The 20,928-nt window shown below is 37.2% G+C and overlaps 1 protein-coding gene and 1 pseudogene across 6 annotated transcripts in view; one reads left to right on the plus strand and one right to left on the minus strand.

Annotated features, from left to right (window-relative positions):
- The window catches only part of LOC131832263 (cAMP-specific 3',5'-cyclic phosphodiesterase 4D-like), a 565,899-nt gene that overhangs the window by 91,469 nt on the left and 453,502 nt on the right, over positions 1–20,928 (minus strand). The gene's annotated exons all lie outside the window — the stretch shown is intronic.
- The window catches only part of LOC131831164 (short coiled-coil protein-like), a 32,818-nt pseudogene continuing 15,398 nt past the window's right edge, over positions 3,509–20,928 (plus strand).

The following is a 20,928-nucleotide window of genomic DNA, read 5'->3' on the forward strand; positions in this document are numbered from 1 at the left end:
CTTTCTGATCTTAGCACTGAAATTTCCATGTCTGCGGAAATCACTCAGGCCCAAACTAGGATGGCTGAATACCCTTCAGGTCAAGATTCAAAACCAATTTTCTTTTAGTTAAAGGTGGAGCTAATAACAACTGTGTTTTACTACCTCTAACAGGTATAGTGTGGTAGGGTGCAGATTACTAGAAGAAAACATGTACTAATTGACCAAAACTTAATAAGCTTCATATTTTCATTAAAATAACAACAGAACTGAAATCAGGACATAAACACTAATAATTAATGATAATCCTTGTTGGTTAAATCAGGAGACTGAGTTTCCAGGATAATTACTTTTATGGTATTAAGAGGTCATTGAACCTTTCTGGGCTTTAGTTTCTTTAGACATAAAATTGAGAGGTTGTACAAAATGAACCTTAAGACCATTTTCAGTTTTGAATACTCTGATTTTATGATAGCCAATGGTAAAATTAATGTATAGAGAGATGGCAAATACAGAAAATGAAAAGGTAATAAATGTAATATTCTTGGCCTTTAGATTGAAAAACTGAGCCTCAGTGTGTTTGTGAAGTTCTATGTCTTCATCTAAGGACTTAAGTCCAAACTGAACCCACATTCTGGGGTTGCTAACAGGTCATAATTTGCCTTACATATTTCTCAAGAGCAGTTAATAACTGAAGTGTATAGATACCCTTCTTCAGTATGAAAATGGAAAAGAAGAACAAAGGATGAGTGGCCAAAGCTAATGTATTTTTATAAGTGTTGAGCTGCCCACTCTGACAATAGCATTGTTACTGCAAAAATGCTTCATATAACCCAAGCAATCTGATGAAAGACTCAATGTTTGTGACATTCTCTTTTAGATAAAACCACTTTGAGAGGTAACCTCTTTTGAGAGAACCTCTATTAAAAATATAGTATTTTTATCTTGACAATAAAAATGACAGAACAGTATATATCTATATCCTAACATTTCCATTAAAAAAAACCAGTATGACAAAGGGATCTTTAAAAATTCCAGATCAGTGTATATCAATGATATTTCAAAGATATATAGAATAACTGGTAGAAGGCAGGAGGTTAAATGGCCTTATTTTGTAAAGAAATGTAAAACTGACCACTAGGACACATGTATCTTATTGCTGGAAAATAGTATTTTTGCAAAGGTTGGAGGGATAAGATATTATTTATGATATATCTAAGCCATCATTTCTCAAAATGTAATGCCCAAACTCCCTGCACAGTAATCACAGATGGTGCTTGCTAAAATTCAGATTCCCAGGCCTTATTCCAGATCTGCCTAATCAGAATCTCTAGAACTAGGATCTAGAAGTCTGAATAAGTCCTCAGGATGATTCCTATGCATACTAAAACTTGGGAACTAGCGTTTTTGACATGTTAGGCGTAGTCCAGTAAGACTGGCAAAGATCCAAGTAAAAAGATGTTTATTCCAGCTTTTTTTTTTTTTTTAAGATTCTATTTATTCTTTAGAAACAGAGAGATACAAAGAGAGAGAGAACATGATATAGAGGAAAGGAGGAGGGGGAGGGAGAAGCAGACTCCCCACTGAGCCGGGAACCCAATATGTGGCTGGATCCCAGGGCCTAGAGATCATGACCTGAGCCGAAGTCAGACACTTATCCATCTGAGCTACCCACGCACCCTGCATTCCAGCTTATTTATAGTAATGAATAACTGGAAGTTATCTAATTGTTGTATTGAGGGATTGGCTTAATAAATTTTGATTTATCATATTATGAAATATTACGAGGATGTTAATGCAGAAAGATATGTGATTATGTTTATGATAAAACATCAACTAAGAAAAACAGATTACAAAATGATCTTACTTTTGTAAAGCTATGCTAAAACAAAACAAAATGAAAAATCAACACATTATAGTTACAGAAAAATTCTGGAAGGATATAGCCCAATTCTCTAAAATGGCTTTCTTTGAGTGATGGCATTGCGATGATGTTCATATTTTTATTAATAATTTCTATATTCTCTATAAAAATATATTACTTGGGGGTTAAAAAGTACAGTGAGAGTCAATAATAAAATGAAACATTCATCTTGATATGAATGGGATTCATAAATATCACTTAATTTGCTTTAAGATATACAATATCAAAGGACAAAAAATACTAAAATGTTTGAATCAGTTAAATGCAAAACTATTAACTTGTAATAAGATGAAATTCCTTTGGGCAACTAAACAATTTGCTTGGAATAGCTGACCAAAAAACAAAACAAAACAAAAAACCCACTTTAGATAATTATTTTCACTGTTAGGACAAATATGTCTCTGAAAGGCATACTTAAGGGAAAAAATTCCATAATAATAACACTTAAAATGAATGAGCATTAAATATGTTGTCACCATTACCATTATTATTACTTTCCTTTCAATTATTTTCAGCTTCTATGCAGGATATTTAATTTCTTTGTTCTCCTTTTTTTTCCATCCCAAAGTAGATTGCAAATCAGTTTACAAGGCCCTAAGAATAGGGACATATGCATAACTGGTGTTAAATAAATTGCCATGGTTGCTGATAATCTCATTGTTTTTCATATTTGTTTCTTATGTGGCATTGTAGGAGAGAATGTTTTTGGACACAGAGCTACATCACATTTCCAGACTCTATTGCAGGTAGTTGTAGACAGTATCAATGCTGTTACATTACATGTAATGGATTACAAGGAAAGGAAACACATCCCACTTTCACACCTGGCCCATAAAAACTGTGAGGGCAAACTTTGTTCCTCTCACCCTCTGTAACCCCTTGCTTTACACTGAAGATCATGGAGACAAAAGATGGAAGGAGTCATGGTACCAAAATCACTCTTCAGAAGAAAACCCCTTGACAATCAAAAACACTTAATCTGGGCTACATGGGCCACAAATAATTTTTCATTCCGGGAAGCCACTAAAATTTGGGGTCTCCTTATTATAGCTAGAGCTATATTACATATAGTCACATCCCTATGAGTTCAAATTATCTTAATCATGACATCATTCTTTCTCAGTTAATTCCTCAATCTAAGAACTGATTAAGTATATACTAACTTCCAAGACTGTGTAGGGTCCTGGAAATACAGATGAATAAGGCATTTCCTTTCCCTCAAATATTTCTAGTCATGTGGGGACAAAGATAAATAGCTGATAGTCATAGAATGAGAGCTGTTAACAGAGGGCTTAGGGCCCTTTGGGAGGACGGATGCAGGGTGACACTTTTCTTTGAGAAAGGGGCTGCTGTCAGAAGTGACATGGCCCACGTAGAAAAGCTGGGCTTTCTGAGGCCAACTAAGATTTATGATTATGTTTACTTGTCCATTCAGTTCTGTTTAGTCTCACACCTGGATCGGCGCTGTCTCTTCCACTTAAGCAAAGCTCTCGGATACTACACTTCCGCCGTCTCTCTCCTCCTCTGACACACTTCTGGTTCAAAACCTCGGGAGCCTCCTGGGTGACTATGAAACTGGCACCTGCACATGGTGGGCAGGGGGGCATGGGCGGGGCAGGCAAGCCTCCCCAGGTGGTTACGAGCCGGTCGGATACAGTCAGGGAACTTGCACAACAGGCGGATTCAGGGCGCTGCCAGCCCTGCGGATCACCACAGATAACACCCCGGTCTGAAGTTGATGTGGATGCCTCTGCTGCACTCAGTCACAGGAACCCCAAAGTCTCCACAGCACACGGCTCTCTTGAGGCGGTGCCTGAAAACCAGCTCCTGCGGCGGAAATGGTGCGAGGAAGGGACATTCATTCCAAGGATAGGGCGTGGCGGAGGGACCTCTTAGTGCCCGGATGCAGCTGGGGGGGGGGGGGGGAGTCAGCCAGAGGCCATGACCTATCAGTGACCTCCTCAAACAGGGCATCCCTGTGGCAGCTTTTACAACCCAGTGCGTCCCCTTCTACAATGAACCTAGAGGAGTCAGCAAGGCTTTCCCCTATCAGGGAGGCTGCTCGTTTGGGGCTGTGGGGTGCGCTGGAGTCAGGTACCACAGCAGCAGTATAGGCGCGTGCCAGGGAAGACCGGCATCAAGATAATGGTTCCCAAAATAAATATTTTCTGCCCCAAGTCCCATGATCCAAACCACTAATTTACTAAGCCCACCAGACTGGGGTGTCCTCATGTGATTTAATAAAGATGATACATTTTAACAGACTCATCAGATATAAACATAATGTTGTTTGGATAATGTCAAAGGTGCCTCCTTGGGAGGCAGTAATAATGTCCATTCTATTTCAGAAGACAAGCTTTTTCATTACAAAGAGTTAAGTGTTCAGTAAAAACAGGCTTTGCCAACCATCACTTAAGGTTTGTGGGGGAATTTAATAAAAACTTCTGTGTGCCCTATAACGTCTTCTAGGCCAAAGGAGGGAACAAATATGGTGGCCAAACGATCATACTGGTGGAAAACAGAATATGCCTGGAGGAAACAGAGGTTGGTAATTTTTGTTACTATGGAGTGGATTCTCTTCTGTGGCTAAAGAAACTCCAGGATGCACAGCCCAACCACTAAGGTAGAAATTACAAAGATTGTGCTATACACCCGCTGGATCCCATTGGAGGCTATCCAAAAATACCTGGACTGTATGACCAGTCAGTGTCAAACCCATTAGTGCCAAACCAGTCACTATCCTTTAATATAACAGTTACTATGCAACTTTGGTAATATCCATCCCATGTCCCTGGTACAATTGGGTTTGTTCTGTTTATAGCGATACCTCTCTTCCCAATAAAGGGGGTGCCTGAGTGCTCAAATGAACCCATCCCAAATTTGAGCACAGCCATCCATGGCTTTTGTTTTTTGTTTTTTTTTAAGATTTATTTATTTGAGAGAGAGAGGTGGGGGATGGGCAGAGGGATAAGGAGAGAGAAACTTAAGCAGACCACTGAGTGCTGTGCCCAACATGGGGCTCAATCCCACCCTGAGATCATGACCTGAGCTAAAACCAAGAGTCGGCCACTAAACTGACTACATCACCCAAAAGCCCCTAGCCATCCATTGCTTTGATAGTGGTATTTTTAGGCCCATCTGGTCAACACTTTGATGGGCTACCTATGCAGTTTGAATGCTTAAAAAAAAAAGAACACCCAGGCCCAGTTATTAATAGTGTGTGTCACAGACCCATTTCTGGATCAGTATTAGTAATATCAGAAGAATTAAGAGCAAGAGTACTGGGTCATTATTCCTTAGTATACTGCTTTAAGGCCTTCCAGTCCCCTTTCTGGAGTGGTGATACCTACGATAGAGAGTGGCAGCTGCCCAGTTACCCCAAAGTTGGACTGATTCTATTGTGAAGCATATCAGTGGACCCACTTTCCATCAAAGTGCCCATCTGTGACCAGACACCAGAACAGTAGAAATCCAAGGTTGAAAAGACAGATATTTACTAGGTAATTATATGGGAAAATATCCACCTTGTATAAGAATTACACCTGTGCCTTGATCATTAGGTGTTAACGTGGTTGCAGCTTCAAGAGTTTGAACTGGTTGTGTTTACCATGCCAGAAGGCAGCACTGCCAGATGAGAAGAGATAGACTAGAAGCAGGTGTACCAACCCAGGATTTCTACCTTTTTCTTTCTTTCAGCAATATGTGTTTCATTCCAATATAGTGTGTTTCAAGAGCTTCAACTTGCAGCAGGACAATAGGGTTTTAGTTGAGCTTACGTAGTTCCTCCTCACCCAAAGGTGCAAAGTAACTCACTCATCCTGGGAGGACATCCCATTAAAAATTCCAATAGAATACATCTTTCCCAAGTGTGATGGGGCTTGTTGTCCTCAGCAACACAGCAAATTGATCCTTGGTGAGAGTCAGGGTAATGGCTATCTCCCAAAACATCTGTAGCATTAGGTGTCTCCATAAGAGTCCACAGTCATGCAGATACGGTAATAAACCATGTAGTTGATCATTCAAATGTTGTAAAGCCTGGGACAGTACTTTAATCCACCCAGCCAAAGTAGTTTTACCTGTTAGTAATTTAATTTCTGCTTTAGTACTCCTTTCTACCAACTCTGCTACTTGGGGGTTGAGCCTCCATTCAATATCACATTCCACATCATGACCTTGGAAATGCGACTCCTGATCACTATTTGGTGAAGGTATCCACTGAGTTTCTCTAATCCCCTAATAGTGGCAACCTGGTTTGAACAGCAATGGGGGAAAGCTTGGATTAGGCTAAACACAGTGTCCTCACAAACCAAGGCATATTTAGAACCATCACTTGGAGGAAGGGGCAAATATAATCAATTTTCCAATACCTCACTGAATGGGAATTTCTATGGAAGGCTCCAGACTCTTTTGGCAGTTGCCTTAAGCATTATTCAGAACATACAGGATGTGCTGTTACTGCATTAACCAAGTTGCTACATTTTAAGAGTAATCTGACATCCATGACAATAGGCAATCCCACTGGATGCTACAGTGGCTGCTCTTTCTCTGAGGCAATCTGCTTTATCTACTAAAGGGTCAGTTGCTAAAGTTCATACCCTAAGCTAGGGCATCAGTTTCCTGATTGCCAGGGGCTATAATTTCCTTGAGCCATAAGGTAATGACCATGAAGACTACATCAGGCTCCTGTAGAAGAGCCCAAATGACTTCTACTTAACCTGATCCTACAAGGGCTTACTCATGATCACCCACTTCTGGGCTTCCAATTGTCCATGCCATAGGATTAATCTCTTTATAATAATCCAGCTGCTTGTGCAAAAGGTTAATGGCTAGGGATCATGAGTGATAACCAGCCAAACTGCTATTCCTTTAGCCCATTGGCTGCTGGGCTTGTTCCTGTTTCCATCCAGATGTTGTCAGTGTTGGGCTGAAGAGTGACTGAAGTCCATGTGGGTGGGTTGTCCATAGGTATACCAGGCATTAGCAGGAACTTTCCCCACTCCCTCTTTATAGACCACCACAAGAATAGGGGTGGAGTAATCTGGAGGATCTATATACTCCACTGGGCCTAGCAGCAACCATATTTCTAGATAGTGGGTAGTCTTCATGGTCATTACCTTATGGCTCTAGGAAATGATAGCCCCTGGCAATCTGAAACTCACCTCTTGAGATGAAGGGGAGTTCTTACCATGATAGGCTTTTCCTTCATAAGAGGCTCAACCTGGAGGAGTACTGTGTATGCTCCTAGGAGCTGTTGCTCTATGGAGGTCTATCTGGTTTCTGTTCCCTTCAGAACTGGGACCAAAATCCTAGGGACACTCTCTCCTCCTGTTATCTCTGCCATAACACCCAACCCATACCTTCTGGAGTCACAGACATTTAATTCAAATGGTAGCCATGCTTGAGAGATGGCCCAGAGCTTCAATCTCTTTAATCATTAATACTTCTGTCTTCTCAAAGGCAGCTTGGTGCTCTGACCCCCAGTCTCATAGGTGCCCTTTCTTTCCCATGCTGTTTAAAGAACAGAAGCACTGTGCCAGGTGGGAAATAAAAGTCTTCCCAAACACCAAAATCCATACAAAATCTTACAACTTTTTCAGGTTCTTAGGAATAGAATAGACTCATATCTTATTAATCACAACCTCTGGGACAATAAGGGACTTATCCCACAATACATATAAAGTTTTCTGAAAAACTTTATAGCAATTCCTGAGCCTTAAATTTTCTGTGGGTTCATCATTCACCAGTCATCCTCTCCTTGAAGATGTTCCAGCAAAATCTGTAGAATTTCCTACATCAAAGGCAAGTTTTCACATCTTAACACGATGTCATCATCCATGGTAATGGATGAATTTTACTAATCCATGGAAGGAGAACAGGGCAGATCTCCAGCAACATCCCATGACATACTGTGGGACCATGCAGATAGATTTGGAAAAGCACTTGAAAAGTCCACTATTGCCCTTCATATGGAGGCAAAATGATTTTGTGACTCAGTGTCCAGGGTTATACTGAAAAAAAGCATTTCCTCAGTCCATTACAGCATGATACATTCCGAGGACTGTAGTACAGGTATCTAAGATAAATGCAATGTTGGGCACAGCACTACCATGTCCAGTTCTCAATGTTCACAAACATCTGCCATGACCTGTCTGGTTTTTTCTGTTTGGTTGTTTGTTTTGTCTGTTTTTTGTTTTTGTTTTTACTCTCCGTACTGGATTTCTGAAAGCACTAGGGGCAACACTTCTTCAATGTAGCCCTTGGATAGTTTGTCCTATGCCCCTACCTCTTAGTGTCCAATCAGGCTGTGCTATAAGCACTCAGACCTTAATTCTCAGCAGCTTGTGCCCCATCTCAGCTTTGTAAAATGGTCTTAAGGTCTTCATCTTATCAACATGCTTTTTCACTTTGTCTGCCAGTCCCGAAGTGGCAGAGTAGTGGACACCTGCATATACTTCTTTAACCTCAGCTCTTCTGCCAACTTTTACTTGAGGTTTGGCCCCTAATTGGGATCAGTGGGCAGCCAGCCTAATTACCCACTGTAGAGGTGAGCTTATTGTGGCAGCCAATCATTTCCCTTCTCTGCCACAGTGTGCTATGTGTGGGTCCGCAAACAAATGTGCCAAACCATACAGCTTTTTCAGGGTATTCCTATATTTATGTGGCAGTCCACAAGCATCTAAGTATGGGCCACTTCTGCCCACACAGAGATGGATAACCAATGCAAAATTTCCCCTAAAGATGCCTTTGTCCCAAGACCCATTTCTTCAGTCTCCTGGCTGCCTTTCCCATTGTTGGTTCAAAACCACAGGAGCTTCCTGATTGAAATTTGAAACTATCCCCTGTACACAGAGGTCAAGGAAAGACCAAAAGAAAGAGGCTACTCCAGATTGGTGGGTGGCAGGTTTAATAAGCAAGGGAACTTACACTCAAGGCTTGTCTTGGGCAGCTGCAAAAAGAAAAGACCTCTTCACCTAGCCACAAGAATCTTAAAAAACTGTGAAGAGGTCTTAGCTGGGTTCACTCAAATATAATGTACTGATGGTCTCAACAACACACTGCTCCCTCAGTGCTTCATCCTTGAAAAGAGCTTCCACTGTGAGGATAGTGGGCAGAACACACATTCCAAGGACAGGAGTGGAAGAGGAGCCTCCAGTTGCCTGGGTCCAGCTTGTGGGTCAGCTGGTGGTCATGTTCTTTCAATGACCTCCTCCTCAACATGTTGAAAATATTATCCAAGACAATGAAAGCAAATAACTGCTGCCTTTTAATTTATGGCCTTAAGTCAGCCTTCAGCCTGCCAACTCTAGTAAGATGATTTGTTTATGTGTCTATTCCTATCCTTAGCTTGGACACATCTGGAAGGAAAAGAATGTGCTATAACAACTTTTTTGCCTCCAGCACTCAGCCAGTGCCTGGGACAAAACATGTGAAATAAACCTTGTTGAAGGAATCAGTGAAGGGAATAGAAACACCTGACTCTATTCCTTCAACTATAAGAAAGTGGGAACTGGGAAAATAGAATTAGACATTGGTATTACTAGTTTGTGTTTGTAGCTATTGATATAAGTTAGATTAACAAATGCAAAGTCCTTTTTGCAATGTAAGAAACATATAAATATGTTGTAAGCTTTTGAACATAGACATCTTTGAGTACCATTATTCTGTCTATGACAGATATATTCTCTTGTAACTTCCTTTTTGGCCAAATTCTGAATAATGAAGTGAGAGTCAGGAATGGCTGTGCTGGTTAGGGTTTCTCCTTTCCTTCTTCTCCCTTCTAATGAAGTCATCATCATCCCCATTTCATTAACTCAAGGACTCCCAAACTTTGTGATTTTTGCTGAAACAGAAATTTGACATCAATTTTACATTCATTTTTCAGTGGCACTTTATATCACTCCTTAATCTGGCTGCTTTGTCTTCCCTATGTATCTACCTCCTTGGTCCTCCTGGGAGTACTATACTTCCCCTGCTCCAACTATGTAGTTCAGCTAGGGTTACCAATCTAAATCCCTCTACCCCATAGCTATACGCATGGACACTGCTCCAACAATGGAGAAAAAATCCTTTTGAAGATGTGTATATTGCTGACTTGGAGACAGGTAAACCCACTCCCAACCACTGACGTTGAAAGGCAAGGGGAACTGAGGAAGAACCTGTGTCATGTCCCCAAACTCAGAAGAAAGGACTGTCGTAGGAAGGAATGAAGCTGAGCCTTGGGGGAGCAAGATTAACAAGATACATACGAGATTCTTTGGGCAATTTGATTCCCTTGATTTATGTGAGCTAAGGACCCACCCCTGTCCATCCTTCTCCTTTATCAAAGTCACACAATCCTTTTTGTTTAAGCTAATTTGAATTAGATTTCAATCATTTTCAGCAGAAATATTCTTTACTGGTATAGTCCTGAGTATAATGCTTATAATATCGCTTTAAATTCTCAAAACAACAACAACTGTGTGTGTGTGTGTATAAATATAAAATATAAAGTGTAAAATTTATAAAATACACATACACACACACACAAGCTTCGTGGTTCCAGGACAAAAAGGAATTTCTTTTAAAATTCCAAGATTTTAATCACTCAAATTGCTTTCATCTACCCCCACATTTGAAACTTCTTTCACATACATATTCATTATGATAAGTATATTTACCTAAGTTTTTAAGTAAGTATTAAAGATTTCAGGCACTCAGTGCTTCCAGAGTACCTGTGTTATGCAGAGCACTATAGAAGTTAGCAGGCTAACTAGTTCCACAGGTTTCAGGGAAAAGAACAGACTAAGCGGATGATAGATTTGTATCACTTCCAATGTTACATTCCTTTCTCCTGTGTAATTAGTTTCCTCCAAAATTAAGCTCTGAAAAAGTAGTTTCCCTGTGTCTGAGTTTGCAGTATAAACAAGACAATTTTTGAAAACTGAGCCAACACTTTAAGGACTAGGATACAATTTAATAGGTTACTATGACAATAAATTGAATATCATACCATTCAAAAGCACTCTATACCAACAGTAGACATTTTCTATATGTATTATACTGCTAAGTCTCCATGAATTTGTTCATGATATATAAAGCAATAATTGAAAATCTGCATGAAGATTCCCTAAGCCTTCTGCCAAATATTTTTCCCGTTATCTCATTCCTCATTACATGTATTTTATCTTAAAATCTAATGCTAAGGTTATCCAAATAATCTTATAAGAAACTCAGAAGTCAAGGCAATAAAGATAAATACCTAAGGTCTTTCAGTATTAAAAAGGTCAGGCATTGCACTGAATTAGCACAATCTGTTTTCAAATGGTTATTTGTATGCTGATATAATGAGTTGCAAAATGAGTTGTGTGTGAAAATGAAAATCTCCACCTCAGGTTAACACAAAGATAGCACAGAGCTCTCAAGCATCTGTAGAATATAATCCAAATACAGACTATGATTTCAAATGGATTAGAGGACACAGAAATCACTGAAGCTTTTGTAAAGCCATCTTCTATAATTCATTCATCAAAACTTCTAAAAAGTTACTAGAAAGAATAGGAAACTTCCCATTCAGCAATATTCTACTATAGATCCTCATCAAAAAGAAAGTCAAATCTATGGGATTCAATCAACTTTCTGTAAATAACACTGTACCTTTCCTGGATGACCTTGGAAAATGAAGCAGATTCTATTTTGTTAGCAGAGGAAGCAAAGAAATTTTAAGGAAAAGTGTGACCTCTATTAATTATTTACTTCACAGTGATATACAGTAATAGAATCACAGCTACAAAAAAGAAACTAACAATTTTTTTTGGATCCATGAAAGTCATCTTCCTGGGTTAAAACTCACCTGGCTTATTATCTAGTGTTTTAAAAAATGTCTTACTTGAGTAATCAGGTGTGAAACCACAACATTAAGAGGCACACAAAGATCTACTGTCTTCACTTTCAAATTTTATTTAAATACCACTATCAGTCAATATCAATCAGAAATGTATCTATAAACATGAATGAGGTGTAGAGAGGAAAGAAGAGACAAAGTAATGCTAAATTCCCTCTTCAAATGTAAGGAGCCAAAAATTATATTTTCAGTATTGGCTTTCATGCTCAGGTAACTAGAAAATATTTCATTGATCTTTAGATCAAAGTAACATTTATGTTGTCTACATTCAACATTATAATTAATGGTGAAAGATAACATTTATTCTTATTAAAATAAAAAAAACGCAGGAATGCTCCCAGCCAGCACTTTTACTTAATATTATTAATAATATTCACTATATTAGATGTTCCGTATAAGTACCTACTTGATCTTTGAGCACTGTATAATGTACAGAATTTCTGAATCACTGTAATGTACACCTGAAACCAATATAACATTATATGTTAATTATACTGGAATAATGAATAAATGAACGAATAAATAAATAAATAATAAATAAAACTTCATCTTAAGAAAAAAAACCTCACATGAAGGACTATTATTATTCCTATTTTATAGATTGGGAAAATGAGGCTTAGGGAGGTTAGTTTGCCACTTAACTTCCACTTTAGGGAGGATTAAGAGAAACTATTAGTAGACAGTAAAGCCAGGGTTTCAGACTAGGTTTAACTTACACTAATGCTCATCATTTTAATACAAATATAGCATTGCCCAACTCCTCAAGTACTTCAGGCGCATCAGGGATATGTTAATAGAAATAAGTCACAAAACGATAGTAAAGATGAAGAAATTATTGTCATTATTTGACTAAAACCTGGTTTAATGTAGAAAACCAAAACATCAATTGAAAAATACTTGAAGAAAGAAGAGTTGGGTGAATTTCTCCAGTTATAAAATAGAATATGGAAAAGACTTTTCTTTATGAAATTAAAGAGCTGTTCTTAAAACTACAATAGAAAAATATGTTATTTACCTTTTTAATTAAAAAAAAAAAATAGCTTAAAGGGGTGCCTGGGTGGCTCAGTGGGTTGAGCCTCTGCCTTCAGCTTGGGTCATGATCTCAGGGTCCTGGGATTGGGCCCTGCATTGGGCTTTCTGCTTGGTGGGGAGCCTGCTTCCCTCTCTCTTTCTGCCTGCCTCTGTGCCTACTTGTGATCTCTCTCTCTCTGTCAAAAAAATAGATATAAATATTTTTCAAAAAAAAGCTTAAAAAGAAATAGTTAAAAACTATATTTAGAGTTCTACATGAATTTCTTAAGACTGATGTAATCAAGCCTGAGATTCCTTGCAATTATTTTCTAGGTTTAATGTCATTGCAAAAAAACAAAAACAAACAAAAAACTCATTTTTTTTTAATGTTAGCAAGGCCTTTTTAAAAAAATTTTTTTTTAAATTTATTTGACAGAGATCACAAATAGAGAGGCAGGCAGAAAGAGAGAGAGAGAGAGGAAGGGAAGCAGGCTCCCCGCTGAGCAGAGAACCCAATGCGGGGCTCCATCCCAGGACCCTGGGATCATGACCTGAGCTGAAGGCAGAAGCTTTTACCCACTGAGTCACCCAGGCACCCCTTTAGCAAGGTCTTTAAAAGAAAAGAAGTGAGAATAAAAATATTTTTAGAATAAAAAATAATGTGAGGATAATCTTTAAAATTATAATACTTAAAATTATACTATGATACTACAGTCACAAAAACAGTTTGGGACTTGGAAATAATTGACAGAAATATCAGTGAAACAATACAGAATTTCCTTTAATCTTTTTTATGCAAGAATTTAAGGTGTGTTGGAGAGCCTGGGTGACTAAGTGGGTTAGGCCTCTGCCCTTGGTTCAGGTCATGATCTTAGGGTCCTGGGATCAAGCCCCGCATCGGGTTCTCTACTCAGCAGGGAACCTGCTTCCCCCTCTCTCTCTGCCTGCCTCTCTGCCTACTTGTGATCTCTCTCTCTGTCAAATAAATAGATAAAATCTTAAAAAAAAAAAGAATTTAGGATGTTAATATGTATTAAAGGTAATACTACGATCTAATGGGGAAGGAGCAGTGTTGTACAGGTGTTGAGGAAAGTAGTTATATTCACCATGCAAGGTGGAACAGGAAGTTCCAGACCTCATTCTCCTACTGAGACACAAACTTAACAAAAATATAAAGTCTGAAGAATATTTATGAGAACTCCAGGAAGCAGTTAATAAGTTGCAGTACTCCAAGCATGTTCAAAGCCAAGAATAGTCACATTGAAATGGGTAAGAAAAGCCATTTTATCTTAACCATGATAACTTTTTCCCAAGACAACACATTCTGGTGCAAAAGGAAAAAAACCCAACTTGTGGGCTTTCTTTTGGAAAGGCAAAAAGAAGACTGCACTGTACATCCAGTGTTCCACACTTTGTGGAGCAGCCCAAAGGACTTGTTTCTGTCTCACCTAACTTGGAGCACTGATAGGGAATAAGAATATTGTAGATGTGTGGGAGCCACCAAACACAGAAGAGAGCTATCAGTGCTACAGAACTTTCAAGGTACTGTGGACAGACACCAGAGCGGGCAAGAAAGTATAAACTCCTGAAAAAGAAACTGACAAATTTCACTAATTGAGAAATTATGTGCACAGATTCGGAGACTGCTTTTCCAGAAAAGGCTTGGGAAGCCTCCAGAATATTTAACCATGTTGGCAGCTGTTCTCTAGAAAGCCAGTCTGTAAAGACTGGGAAGGGTTATGGTTTTTTCGAATACACAAAACACATTTTGCATGGAGCAGTGGCTGTGGTATATAAATAATGAATTTCGGAGCACTGAAAAAATAAGATAAAATTTTTAAAAATACACAAATCATATCAAAATAATAATAAAAATAATGCACATGAAAGCATAGGGAAACATGGCCCATTCAAAGAAAAAAATAAATTTCCAGAAATTGACCCTAAGGGAACAAAAATTTATGAAATTCCTAAAAAAAAATTCAAAAGAATTATCTCAAAGGAGCTCAATGTGCTATAAGAGAACACAGATAGACAAAAATGAAATAAAGAAAATTATGCATGAGCAAAATTAGAGTATCAACAAAGAGGAACTATAAAAGAATTAGACAATATTTCTGGACTTGAAGAATATAGTAACTGTATTGAAAAATTCACTAGAGGAAATCAATAGCAGACTAAAACAGAAGAAAAAAAATCAATGAACCTAAAGACAGGTCATTTGAAATTATAAACAAAACAATTAGAAGAAAAAGTAAAAAAGAATTTTAAGAGTGAGAAATTCTAAGTGGCTTATATATGCATTATGGGAGTCCCAGAAAGAAGAAAGAGAAAAAGGGGAGAAAGTATATTTGATGAAATAATGTCTGAAAATTTCCCAATACCAAGGAAGGAAATGAACATCCAAATTCAAGAACAAAAAGGACTCTGAGATAAACTTAAAAAAAGCCTCCACTAAGACACATTAAATAAACAGTCAGAAGTCAAAGACAAAGAGAAAATCTAGGAAGCAACAACAGAAAAGTGACTCATCACATAAAAAAGAGCCCCTATGAGATTGTCAGTGAATTCTCAGGAGAAATATTACACCCAGAAGAGAGTAGAATATGATATATTCAAAATGCTGAAAGAAAAACACTGCAAACCAAGAATATGATAGCTGGCAAAATTGTCCTTTGAAATGAAGGAGCTATAAAAAATTTCCCAGATAAACAAAATCTGGTGGGGTTGAGAGGTAGGACAGTTCAACAACACTGGATCTACCTTATGAGAATTGTTAAAGGGAGTCCTTCAAGTTGAAACAAGAGGACTTAGATAGCAACACAAAGTTATATGAAGATATAAAACTCTCTTGTAAAATATTTAGGTGAAGGTAAATATCTAGGCAAATACAGAATTCTGTGGTACAAAAGTCATTTTATTTTATTTTTTTTTTCAAGATTTTATTTATTTGACAGATAGAGATCAGAAGCACGCAGAGAGAGAGAGAGGAGGAAGCAGGCTCTCCGCGGAGCGGACAGCCCGATACGGGGCTCGATCCCAGGACCCTGGGATCATGACCTGAGCCGAAGGCAGAGGCTTTAACCCACTGAGCCACCCAGGTGCCCCACAAAAGTCATTTTAAATTCTAGTGTAGAATTTAAAATATAAGACCATAAAAAACTCTAGAACTATGTTAATGGAGACAAAGCATAAAAATCTATAATCTGTAAAATTGATAATGTAAAGTGAGAGGGAATGAAAGGAGTAACATTTTTGTATATGATGGAAATTATCAGTTTAAAATAGATTGCTCTAACTATAAACCATCTTAAGTAATCTTTATGGTAACCACAAAAAAAAGGACCTATAGAAGATGCAGAATGAAAATGAGAATTTCTAAATATTATATTTGATAAGGAGTAAATATCCAAATTATATAAATGTCTAAAGTTCAATAACAAAAGTCAAATAACTCACACTAAAAATGAAAAAAGAACTTGAATAAAGGTTTCTCCAAAGATGATACACAAATGAATACTAAGCATATGAAATGATGTTCAACATCACTAATCATTAGAAAAATGCAAACCAAAGCCACAGTGAGACATAACACACTTACTAGGATACTACCACCACCACCACCACCAAAACAAAATAACATATTTTAGCAAAAATGTAGAGAAAAGCACTTCTGCATTGTTGGTGGGACAGTAAAATGGTGTAACTGTTTTAGAAAATAAAATGGAAGTTCCACAAAACATTAAAAAAGAACTAGCATATTATCTAACAATCCAACTTCAGGGAATATAACCAAAAGAACTGAAACCAAGACCTAAAGAAGATATTTTATACTAATATTCACAATAGCCCTATTTGTAATAGCCAAGAGGTCAAATGTGCATCAACAGATGAATGTACATAGAAAATGTGATGCGCATGCACACACACACACACACACACACACGCACACACAATGGACTATGGCTCAGCCTTAGAAAAGAAGAAAATCCTGTCACATGCTACAGCCCAGGTGAACCTTGAGGATATTACACTAAGTGAAATAATTTAGTCATAAATATGAGTCATAATCTCAAAATAAAATATCAAAATCTCAAAAATAAATTTGAGTCATAATCTCAAATACTAAATGATTCTACTTGTATGATGTATCTTCAGTAGTCAAACTCTTAGTAAAATGGTGGCTTCCAGGAATCGGGGGGAAAAGGGAAGGGGATTTGCTCCACATGGATATAGTTTCAGTTTTGCAACATAAAAATGGTCTAAAAAGCTGTTGCACAATAGTGTGTAGATAGTTAACTTAAAAATTATCATTAAGATAATAAGTTTTGTGAAGTGTTTTTTTAAAAAAGTAAGCCACAAAAATAAAATATAAGTAAACACTTACTTATTCTTGGGATGGGAATCTGTTTACAAGCACAATAACAGTGGAAGAAATGACAAATGAAGTAAATTTTAAAATATTAAAAACTGCCTCAGGTAAATGATAAATAGCAAATACTAGCAATAGGTATGCCAAATGGTTAATATCCTTAATATGTAAAATCTTTACAAATTAGTAAAGAAAACACTCTTCTCTCAATGGAAAAATTAGCTCAGAACATTAACAACAATTCACAGGAAAAAAATGAGTCATCTTTCTAATAATATTGACTGGCTATATTGACAACTTTTTTTTTTTTCAAGATTTTACGTATTTATTTGAGAGAGAGAGACAACATGAGCACAAGTCCAGGGAGAGAGAGGGAGAAGCAGACCCTCTCTGAGCAGGGAGCCTGATGTGGGGCTTGATCCCAGGCCCCTGGGATCACGACTTGAGCCAAAGGCAGATGCTTAACCAGGAACTTCTGTTGACAACTTTTTTACTGATAATAAAACTATGATAATCAAGAGCATGTATAATTAGAGGGAAAAATATGACAGAAACTTTCTAAAAAGTCAGTTTGAAGTCTGCATTAAAAGCATTAAAAGCCATCCATGCCCTTTAACCTCATTTTACCACTTCTTTGGAAATTAATTTTAGAAGGTTGTTAACAATGCAGCTCCAATTTTGAATAAGGATATTATTTGTAACGCGATTAAGGGTAAATACTTCGAGACAACCAAAAATTCCCCAGCTATAAGGAAATTACCTTAAAAATACATCTATATAATATTAAGTAGCTACTAAAAAGAATTTATTGGAGAAATTTAGATAGCATTCTGTCAAATGAAAAAACTTGGAGCTAATACGATAGATAACGCATTGTTCTCAAAACTAGTTATTTCTCCTTTGTTCTCTCTCACACCCAAACTAACAGACTAGAAGGAAATACATCATAATGATTATCTTGGGTTGTTTCCTTAGGGTTGTTTAAAGCACCCACATTCAAAACCAATTACACATAACAGAATTTTTAAAACCAAAGAACCAACTAGCAAAAGATGTGACCATTTCCCTGACTACCAACTCCACACATTCTGTCTCCTGTCATTGTCACTCTACTCCTCTTCTCCCTCTACCTGCAATACTGGCAAGAAACATGGAGGTGAATAAGATGGAAAAGTTTCAAAGAGACAAGGAAGGAAGAAGAAGAGGCACAAAAAAGAATAAAAATTTAAGAAATATAAGGGGGCAAGGGAAGGTTGAGACTAGGGGGGAAAAAAGAATTAGATGTGATAAAACAATGCAGTGAAAGTAGTTATGGTTAGTAACTCATGTCTGTAGGAAATGAAAATATGAGGAAAAAGCTACATTTCAAAATACATTTATGCCCCTCCCAATAATGAAAAGAAAGCCATTTATGAAGCCTTTCTATCTAACTACTAATTATAGAAAGTTAAAGAGACATGTTTATATGTTGAACAACACCATAGGAAAGCAATCAACAAAAACCAATCTGTGAGAAACTCTTTAAGATATATGACCCAGCTTTTTCAATGAAGAACTGCAAAGAGAAAGAGAGAAATTTATAGTCTAAAAGAGAATTAAGATATAATAATTTTGATCTATTAACCTTGTTTAGAACTCATGTTAAACAAACAAAAACAAATTAAAAAATTATTTTTAGTCAGATAAATTTGACATTAAGAAATTACTACAGGGGCGCCTGGGTGGCTCAGTGGTTAAAACCTCTGCTTTCGGCTCAGGGCATGATCCCAGGGTCCTGGGATCGAGCCTCACATCCGGCTCTCTGCTCAGCAAGGAGCTTGCCTCCTCCTCCTCTCTCTCTCTGCCTGCCTCTCTGCTTACTTGTGATCTGTCTGTCAAATAAATAAAAATCTCAAAAAAAAAAAAAAAGAAAGAAAGAAAGAAATTACTACAAAAGTGTAAGGTGTTTTCATATTGATATAATTTTTTAAAAGTCTATGTGCCTAAAAAGGCACATAAGATATTTACAGATGAAGTAATATTATATGTTGGATTTGCTTCAAAATCATCCTAGCAGAGAGAACTGTGGCTAGGGATACAGATGAAACAAGAGTAGACTATGCAGTTAGAATTCCTAAAGCTGGGTGATGAGCACTTTGGGTATATTTTACTCTTCCTTCTACTTTTTCCTATCTTTGAAATTTTCCATTATATATTTTCTAAAATATAAAAACTCATCAGGATTTTCTTTAAATCAAGAAAGGAGAAATAAGATGCTCTACAAAGAAGAGAGGGTTCCCTCAAACAGAAGAGTCACTGAAATAATACAGTGGCTATATCACCATTTTACCTAAGGCTGGCTTTAAAACTGGTGTTAAAGCTGTATGTTCACCATGCTCTATGAGGAAGCTATGAAAACAACTGCATACACTGCTAAGCATTTCTCAGAGACAGTGGCTGTGTACATTCCATACATGATGATGATGGTGGTGGTGGTGATGGGATGATGATGGCCTGATGATGAAAAGAACAACAACATGGGAGTCTAAGGTTATGGGATACCATTCCGTGACTGGAGTTTCTCTATTATTCCTTATGTACTACAAAAACAATTCATAGATCTAGTTAATAGATCCAATCTCACCACCAGGTCTCCACTAACTTTACACAATTAGGTACTGTTTTTCTTTCTTTGTCTTAAAATCAGATACTCAGAGGATAATGTTATCCCTTATAAATAGCATTTAGCAAAAATCAATTACAATATTCCCTTCAAGTTAACTGAAAGTTACCCAGAATTTAATAAGCTATTGCTTTTCATAGTTAGCATACATCCCCCTAAAACTGTATTCCAAATACATGCATCCCTGGCATTTAAAATCAGGACTTCATACTTTTCTTTCCTTCAAGGTTATAAAGTAATTTCTCCTTTCTTGATTTTGAGAATAGTAAAATTGCTAGAGCTTCACAATAAAAGGTGCATAGAATTTTCACAACAAGACATTTAAAAAGTAGACACTTAATTTTGTTCCTTTGGTACATTTTGGCCTCGAAATATTTTCTAGGTTAGTTAAGATGATTTTTCAGAACATTGCCTTCAATAATTGCCCTGAACAATGAAAATTGAAACCAGTTCCCAATGGTTTGATTTATTATCTTGGTTTCCTTGAAGGAGAGAATAACAAATCACTCCAAACCTCAAGGCAACATGGATTTTGTAAGTTAGATTACAAATATGAGGAGATAAAAATGTATTTTCATCACATGGGAATGATTAACAGCTAAAAAGCAGAATAGACACAGACATCAATATGAACATGAAATACAGGCAAGTATCTGAAGAATCTTAAACAATAGATTATTGCAATGTAAAAAATCCAGAAAATCACTTTCTTGCCTATACCATAAATAAATAATTGGCTGTTTTATCTCTCAGGTTTGTTACTACAAATACACATTCTACTTTACTGTTACTATGTTTCATATTTGAAGTAAAATACATAATCTCATTCCACATCACTTGTCTGATAGATTCTCAGGGGTGGAAGTGACTTTAAATGCCATCTATAGCAGTATTCCCCTTAGCAGATGCCCCACGTGTACAGCTAATTGATTTTTCCTACAGTATAGCAAGTATACCATGACTCCTCCTTCAATATTCCATTCATGGAATGTACGAATATTTAGCGAACACCTACCATGCAGTCCTCCTGATTTAGGTACTTAGATATAGCTATAAACAAAATGGACAAAGATCTCTGCTCTCAGAGAGCTTACATTCTA

Source organism: Mustela lutreola, chromosome 5, assembly GCF_030435805.1.
Source record: "Mustela lutreola isolate mMusLut2 chromosome 5, mMusLut2.pri, whole genome shotgun sequence".
NCBI lineage: Eukaryota > Metazoa > Chordata > Mammalia > Carnivora > Mustelidae > Mustela > Mustela lutreola.